This window comes from Rutidosis leptorrhynchoides, chromosome 7, assembly GCF_046630445.1.
Source record: "Rutidosis leptorrhynchoides isolate AG116_Rl617_1_P2 chromosome 7, CSIRO_AGI_Rlap_v1, whole genome shotgun sequence".
Taxonomy (NCBI): Eukaryota; Viridiplantae; Streptophyta; class Magnoliopsida; order Asterales; family Asteraceae; genus Rutidosis; species Rutidosis leptorrhynchoides.
The window spans coordinates 262,171,119-262,180,289 of record NC_092339.1 but is presented as its reverse complement, the minus strand read 5'-3'; the positions used below and the strand labels follow the sequence as shown (position 1 = coordinate 262,180,289).

General features: G+C 36.9%; 1 long non-coding RNA gene across 1 annotated transcript; it reads left to right on the top strand.

Moving 5' to 3' along the window:
• The first annotated feature begins 376 nt into the window (after window positions 1-376).
• LOC139858678 (uncharacterized) lies at window positions 377-8,144 on the top strand. Its single transcript, XR_011763027.1, has 5 exons — window positions 377-707; window positions 6,314-6,356; window positions 6,843-6,914; window positions 7,708-7,787; window positions 7,856-8,144. It is a non-coding gene; the product is annotated as an uncharacterized lncRNA (long non-coding RNA).
• Window positions 8,145-9,171: the final 1,027 nt, after the last annotated feature.

Sequence of the window (9,171 nt, the reverse complement as noted above, 5' to 3'; positions counted from 1 at the left end):
TTATTATTATTTTTTAATAACATTAATCGGTGTAACCTTTTACCCAAAAAAAACTGTGTGTCATATTGTCTGTAGAGTATTAAATTGGGATAGAGGGAGTACTTTATTATAAAAGTTCGATATTATATTACTCCCTCCGTCCCATTTAATAGTCTCCAGATAAAGAATACATAGTTTAAAAAATTGTTATCACCGCCTTCTATTTTTTTTGTTCACTTTCCTGTTTATCCTTTATTTTTTACCTATTTTTTGTTATGACATACATAAATACATGAAGCAAAAGTATAAAAGAAATTCACCTCATTATTAATACATATACTACTTCGCGTAAAAAAACCCATTGGCCAAAATCACCTCAATCACTGTTATACTGTAGATGAGTTTTCCTTTTTTCCTCTTTATTATCTTTCAATTTCATAAATAGATTCACTAGACTTCTTTTTTGGTGGTGCGTTCGTTAGCATGGAGTGAATGTATAGTCCAAAAATTAGGGTTTTTTCTTCATTGGGTAGAATCGATTGAAGATCTGTGTGAAAATTAGGGTTTGAGACAGTTAAACACAAATTGTTACCGTCGATGTTGTAATTGTTATCGCCGCTGGCCCTGCTATGCCCGTCGTTCTAATCTGTTCAAGGTTATGTTCTTATAATTGATATTTTTATGATCTGTTAGTGATTGTGTTTGAATGATGGTTTAGGGATGCTGATGTTAAAATACAATGCAAATTTAGAATAATATGGAATTAGTAAATGTATATGGGTAAAATATCTCGATATTAATATGTATATGAAAAATATCTAGATATTAAAATGTGTAAGAAATATCTAGATATTTATATGTATAAAAATATCTAGATATTTATATATCCATGGAAATATCTAGTTTCTAGAAACTTCCATGGAGTAGTATAAATATAGGTGGTGGATTCATTTGTGTAAGGTGTGAAGTTGTGAGAGTGAAATAAGAAGTGAGTTGTGAAGAAGAGAAGAAGAGTGCGAGTTAGCGAAAGTAGAGAAGATAAAGCTTGTAAGTAATATTGTAATTGTAATTTAACATACGTGTTTTTGTTAAGTTTCCCGATCAAGCCTTAGTTTGTGTTTAAGTTCTTAGTGCACTTTTGTTGTTCTTATTATATGGTCGGCTCTGCCGCCTAAGTAATACATGGTCGGTTATACTGCCTAAAGATATATGGTCGACACTGTCGCCTAAGTACATTGTGCACTAAGGATTTATAAAATTAAAGGCTAACCAACGTCAAAGTGTTGGTGTAGTGAGTCTAGTATAGTCTAGATCCTCTATAGTGGGTGTGTTGGGCTCGTCGAAGCTTCCCACAATTGGTATCAGAGCGGGTCGTTCGGGACCATTTCTAGTGGAGGAAATCGGTAAACGTTGAACGTTTACATCGACTTGTTTTCACCAAGGCTCTAAGGGAGATTCTGTCGGAGCACAGTTAGGAACTGTGAAAGCTCATCGGTCAGGGACCAAGCTTATTAGACGTTGGACGTCATGATGACAGATCTTGCAAGTACGAGCAGTGGAATCAAGAGTCTCAATAACCACAACTATGGTTATTGGCGGACTTGTATAGAATCCTACCTACAAGGACAGGATTTATGGGAAATAGTTGCTGGCAGTGACACAACGCCTCCACCGAAAGAAAATGCTGAAGCCTTGAGAAAATGGAACATCAAGGCCGGGAAGGCTTTATTTATATTGAAGACTACAATCGAGGAGGATCTATTGGAGCACATCCGTGACGAGAAAACACCAAAGGCAGCTTGGGAAACTTTTGAAAAATTATTTTCAAAGAAGAATGAAGCACGCCTCCAACTCTTGGAAAATGAGCTGGCGGGTATCTCACAAGGAAGTCTGTCTATTTCTCAGTACTTCACCAAGGTGAAATCAATTTGCCGTGAGATATCTCAACTTGCTCCTGAAGAGAAAGTGAGTGATGCAAGGATGAAGAGAATTATCATCCACGGCTTAAGGTCCGAGTATAATGGATTTATAGCCGATGTGAGAGGATGGCCTACTCAACCATCATTAATAGAGCTGGAGAATTTATTGGCTAATCAAGAGGCATTAGCCAAGCAGATGAATGAAGTAACCATAAAAGACGGAGAAGATGCACTCTTCACCAATAAGAAGAAAGCAACATCTCGAAGACAAGATGCGATGAAAGAAAGTCAGACATATGGATGGAAGAGTCACCCAAAGTCTAAAGGCAACACTTCAGGGGGAGCTCGGGGAGCTCAACGAGGAAGAAGAGATCATCGCCAACAATACGGGCAAAATGATAAGAGAAAGAATGGTGAATGCTTCAATTGTGGCAAGAAGGGTCATTTTGTTCGAGATTGTAGATTCCCCAGAAGGCGAACTTTCGAAGGAAATGTGGCCGCTGCAAGAGATGAGAAGAAAGATGTCACATTCGAAGCAACCATTAATGAGGAAACATGGGATGCAGAAGCTGGACTCTCTGTTGAAGCTGACATAGATGATCAAGCTCTTACAACAACTTTAAAGTCAAAAATAAACTACAAAGATGATTGGATCATCGATTCTGGTTGCTCAAATCATATGACCAACGATGGGACAAAGCTGCAAGAAATGGAGGATTACAAAGGAAAGAAAGTCGTGTTGACAGCCGACAATTCAAGGTTATCTATTTCTCACATTGGAAAGACAATAATTCCAAATGAAGGAGGCTCTCATAAGCTCCAACTCGAGAAGGTGTATCTTGTCCCTGGCCTAAAGAAGAATTTACTATCAGTACCACAGTTGACAGCAGAAGGGAATTATGTGCTCTTTGGACCAGAAGATGTGTCCGTATTCAAGAGAGTGAAGGTGGTTGGCAATCCAATTATGCAAGGAAGAAGAATAGAGTCGGTCTATGTACTATCTGCTGAAACAGCATATGTTGATAAGACTCGAAAAAATGAGACGGCTGATCTTTGGCATGAACGTCTTGGGCATGTGGGCTACAACAAGTTAAAGGAGATGATGGTAAAACGCATAGTAAATGGGCTTCCTCAAATTGATATCCGAACAGATACAATATGTGCTGGATGTCAATTTGGCAAAGCTCACCAATTGCCATTCAAGGAGTCAGCGCATCAGTCCAAGACACCACTAGAGCTCATACACTCAGATGTTTTCGGCCCAGTGAAACAAACATCACTTGGAGGAATGAAGTATATAGTGACATTCATTGATGACTTCTCAAGGTATGTGTGGGTTTACTTCATGAAGGAAAAGTCGGAGACTTTTCAGAAGTTTAAAGAGTTCAAGAAGAAGATAGAAAGTGAGCTCAATAATAAGATTAGGTGCTTACACACAGATAATGGAGGAGAATATTTATCGACTGAGTTCAATATGTATCTTGAGAAGCACAAGATTAGAAGGCAATTAACTTGCCCCAATACTCCACAACAGAATGGAGTGGCAGAACGCAAGAATCGCCACCTTGCCAAAACTTATCGAAGTATGCTTCATGGTAAGAATGTACCAGGTAGATTTTGGGCCGAATGTATGAGGACGGCGTCGTACGTGATTAACAGACTCCCACAAACAAAGTTGGGATATATTTCACCATATGAAAGATTATGGAAGATCAAGCCAACCGTCAATCATCTCAAGGTTTTTGGATGTGTATGCTATGTCTTCGTGCCAGATCATCTAAGAAGCAAATTTGATAAGAAGGCAATTCGGTGCATTTTTGTCGGTTATGATGAATCAAGAAAAGGATGGAATTGTTGTGATCCAAATACTGGAAAGTGTCATACTTCAAGAAATGTGGTATTTGATGAAGCGTCTTCATGGTGGTCACCTCAAAAGATAGAGCTTCCAGAATCTCATGGATTAGAAGAAGGTCCAGAAGAAAAAGAAGAACATAAAGAGCACATATCGGATCCAATAAAAGAAGGAGAAGGGTCGTACTCTAAGGAAAAGAGTCCATGGAAAACTGGTGTGCATCAATCTGTAACCGAGGAGGTTCGTCCAAGCCAAATGGATGTCGAGGAGCATGTACAAGAATTACGGAGATCAACAAGACCGAGGCAACCTAATCCAAGGTATGCCAATGCTTCTCATGTGGATGAATCAATACCTATTGAGCCTTCTACTTATGAAGAAGCAGCACAAAGTCGAGAGTGGCAGAAAGCAATGGAAGAAGAAATTAATGCACTAAAAGAAAACCAGACATGGAGTTTAGTTCCAAAGCCAAAAGATGTAAAACCAATATCTTGTAAATGGGTTTACAAGGTGAAGACTCGATCAGATGGCTCCATTGAAAGGTATAAAGCTCGACTTGTTGCTAGAGGTTTTTCTCAACAATATGGGCTGGATTATGAAGAAACGTTTAGTCCAGTGGCGAAGATCACAACAATTCGAGCTCTACTAGCTTTAGCCGCTAGAAAATCTTGGAAGCTGTGGCAGATGGATGTCAAGAACGCTTTCTTATATGGAGAACTTGACAAAGAAATTTATATGGAGCAACCAAGAGGCTTTGAGAACAAGTCTCATCCTGACCATGTCTGCAAATTAAAGAAAGCACTATACGGCTTGAAGCAGGCTCCAAGAGCTTGGTACGGGAAGATTGGCGAGTTCTTAGTACAAAGTGGTTTCACAGTTGCTCCTTCAGATTCTAGTTTATTTGTGAAACAAGATCAAGGAAAACTAGCCATAGTGCTAGTATATGTGGATGACTTAATCATCACGGGAGATCACTATGAGGAGATCCAAAGAACAAGAGAGAATCTGTCTATCAGATTTCATATGAAGGAGCTTGGAGAACTCAAACATTTTCTTGGACTCGAAATAGAGCAGAAAAGAGAAGGATTATTTCTGGGACAACAGAAATATGCGCGAGATCTTTTACAAAAGTACAGAATGCTTAATTGCAAACCTATCTCAGCTCCGATGGATCCGAATACAAAACTACGAGCAGATGAAGGAAAAAGTCTTCAAGATGTTACCATGTATCGAAAGATGGTCGGAAGTCTTATTTATCTCACACTAAGCCGGCCAGACATATCTTATGCAGTTGGAGTGGTTAGTCGATACATGAGCAATCCGAAGAAACCTCACCTTGATGTTGTACGACGTATCTTAAGGTATGTTAAAGGCACTATTAACTTTGGTATTTTATACAAGAAAACAAAAGAATGTCACGTAACTGGATATTGTGACGCCGATTACGCTGGAGACTATGATACACGACGGTCAACAACTGGATACATGTTTAGTCTTGGATCGAGAGTAATATCATGGTGCAGCAAGAGACAACCAACAGTATCCTTGTCAAGCACTGAAGCAGAATATCGATCGACAGCATATGCAACACAAGAAATTATGTGGTTGAAGCAACTAATGGAATATCTTCATCAATCAACAGATTATCAAGTAAAGCTTTTCTGCGATAACCTATCAGCTATTCGTCTAGCAGAAAATCCAGTCTTTCATGCGAGAACAAAACATATAGAAGTGCACTATCACTATGTACGCGAGAAGGTCCTTGAAGGGGAGATCAAGATGGTGCCAACAAAGACAGATGAACAAGTTGCAGATATATTCACCAAGAGCCTAAGTAAACCAAAGTTTGAAAAATTCAGAGAAGCACTTGGAATGGTCTGCAAGATATCGTTGGAAGAAAATTTGCATTGAGGGGGAGTGTTAAAATACAATGCAAATTTAGAATAATATGGAATTAGTAAATGTATATGGGTAAAATATCTAGATATTAATATGTATATGAAAAATATCTAGATATTAAAATGTGTAAGAAATATCTAGATATTTATATGTATAAAAATATCTAGATATTTATATATCCATGGAAATATCTAGTTTCTAGAAACTTCCATGGAGTAGTATAAATATAGGTGGTGGGTTCATTTGTGTAAGGTGTGAAGTAAGTTGTGAAGTTGTGAGAGTGAAATAAGAAGTGAGTTGTGAAGAAGAGAAGAAGAGTGCGAGTTAGCGAAAGTAGAGAAGATAAAGCTTGTAAGTAATATTGTAATTGTAATTTAACATACGTGTTTTTGTTAAGTTTCCCGATCAAGCCTTAGTTTGTGTTTAAGTTCTTAGTGCACTTTTGTTGTTCTTATTATATGGTCGGCTCTGCCGCCTAAGTAATACATGGTCGGTTATACCGCCTAAAGATATATGGTCGACACTGTCGCCTAAGTACATTGTGCACTAAGGATTTATAAAATTAAAGGCTAACCAACGTCAAAGTGTTGGTGTAGTGAGTCTAGTATAGTCTAGATCCTCTATAGTGGGTGTGTTGGGCTCGTCGAAGCTTCCAACAGCTGAGGTTCTTAAATCGATAACTCGAGTTAATCAATTGAAGGATTTAGGTCAGTAGTCTCATGTATTCTATGCTTATTATTCATTTATTAGAATGTGTTTGGTTTCTCATTTTTGAAGTGATTGTTTGTGAATTGTAAATTTTAATGAGAAAGAAGTGATCCAATTAAATGTTATACACAATTATTGTTCAAAAGTTTTCATCCTGTTCGTGTGAATATAAATTTGGATAGTGGAACATGAAAATGGCAAACAAGATCGATCATTGCACGTTTAATTCTTGGTAGTTTATTTGGATGTCTATCACAACATACTATTGTTTTGTGATTGTTATGTCCCGGAAGTATTTTATAGCGATTTAACAGGTCAACTATTCAAGATCTTTATATAGTGTGCACATCAAGTGTTTTATATGAAAACGTTCCTTTTCCTTTTTATATAAGATTAATGCATATATTAATGATGAAATCTTCTCATGCATTGTAGGACATTACAATTGCAAGGTTTTTTTTTTTTTTAATGTTATCGTTTTGCAGGCAGGTGGAATTAGCATGGCGTTGGTGCTTTTAGTCGTCTAATATGTCCAAAACTCCAAACATGATTAAATGGTACGTCTTTACTATGTTTTTTTGGTCATGTAATAGTTATAAATCAGTTGATATTACCATGATGGTAGTTTGTTTATTGATGCCGCATTAGTTTAGCATCCCAAGGTAGCCCAAGTGGTTGAGGCCCTGAGATCCTTGCAAGAGGTCTCAGGTTCAATTCTTGGGGTGGCCAGGGAAGGGTTGGAAACAGCCAGAGAGTATTCTTGATGGGCTGCGTACACTAGAGTATAGGGTCGGATTACTCGCCCTTCCTGGGTAACCCGAACAGGGAAAACCTTACAACTTTGAGGAAATAGATTTATCTATATACAGTACCAATTTTGTTAGTAAATTAGGGTGGTTGATTGCATCTACTTATGTTTATTTGTGGTTCATATTGATGACTATTTGGCACTTGATCCGTTTGGGTTGAATAGTGTCAAGATGGATGATAACTAACTTCAAAATGTTCACTATATTGATTTACATAAGTTTGCAAGTATTGGTGTTTTATAAATGATATTTATCATGTTTTGGTTATTAGTGGGAATTTATGACACGCTTGAGTGATAAAGGTAATAACCAATGAATGCGTATTTCTGACCCATTTGTACTGCTTTTTGTTTTGTCTATTTTATTTTAGTGAGAACTTGATGAATTAATATAATTTCATCTTTCAGATTAGTTATTTGCATATAGTTTTTTTGTTTTTTTTAATCTATATATAGTTTGTTGGTTGTCCTAGGTTGTATTCATCATACACCTTTTTTACTTTGTAGACTGGTATTTCATTTTTTTCTCTGTTTTATTACAGGTCTAACTAGACTTTATCGGGATTTAGGAGAATGTAATCGTGTTTACCGACATAAAAAAATGCTTTATTCAATCAACCAGGTAATAACTCACCCTATCCAAAACATTTGCTAACAAACATAGGATAATAACACATAATGTTGCAACAGATGACAAAGAACCAACCATTCAGAAAAAACGACCAACCAGATGAGAAGAAACGGTATGCAACCACTTTTTGTTCAATTCAGCCCAACAACTAAAAGACATTCATCTTTTGTTGTACTCCATGTAACTGTTTACTTAAACTACATGTATTGCATTAGCAAATACACACAACGTATGTATGATCATGCAAGTTTTCTATAGACCGGCAATGTATGATCATGCAAGTTTTCTATAGACCGGCAATGCAGCCTATGTATAATTCAAATATTGTTTAAATCCCCTTTTGTATGATCACCACCTACTAAATTAACAGGTTGTAATGAACGATGAAAATAACTCGAAATCGACAAAAACGAATAGATGCAGCGAAGCGCGTATCAGACGACAATCTAGTTGTTATTTATTTTTGGAAAGAAAATATTAAATGAGACATTTTAAAAAGAAAAACAAGTCTATTAAATTGAGGCCTAGAAAATATTAAAGTTGCTTCTAGACATGTTTGATTCTTCTACATCATCAAACATTCGAAACATTGGGTATTACGGTTATCATCATGTACAATATATTTATTTTTTTTGGAAGGCAAGAAAAGATTATATTAACCAACACAAGAGAACAATTTACAAGAACGCTAAGGCAATCCACAATGATCGGATCAACCTAGCAACACGAACAAATACACAAACTAGCAACACGAACAATTACATGGATCGTTGCAAGGAGCAACCATAAAAAACTAAAAAACACTACTTCGTTAGCAGATCACGAAATATTGAGGTATACATTTGGAGTTGTAAGCCATGTGAGCCAGTCGAGCTTTACACCCTTGATCCTCGTGGAAATCCAATCGAAAGAATTGACTTGAATCTCGTTAACGATCATCGGAGTGTTCCAACTTTTACCATTAAAAACCAAATTATTCCTACTTTTCCAAATGAGGTATATACAAACCCATTTTAGAGCTTGCCAAACCAATCCACCTTTCGTCGAAATTGTGGAAGGATTATCAACAGAAAGGAGATGGGTTATGGAAGTCGACATGGTAGGTTGTATATTCCACCGCTTGAAAACACGATCCCACACTTCTAAAACACGATTACACGAAACGAAAATATGGTCCACCGACTCTAAATCGTCATCACATACGGGGCAACAGACACTATGAAGATTCATTCCCCTTTTGCCGAGTTCTATGTACAAGATATTAAAAATATTATTTGTACCAAATTTTTGTAACCAATGTAGTAATGTTTGTTTTTATATGCGTACCTTTCTAAACGTCCTTTTCGTACAAGTACCTTTTTTATAGGCAATATAT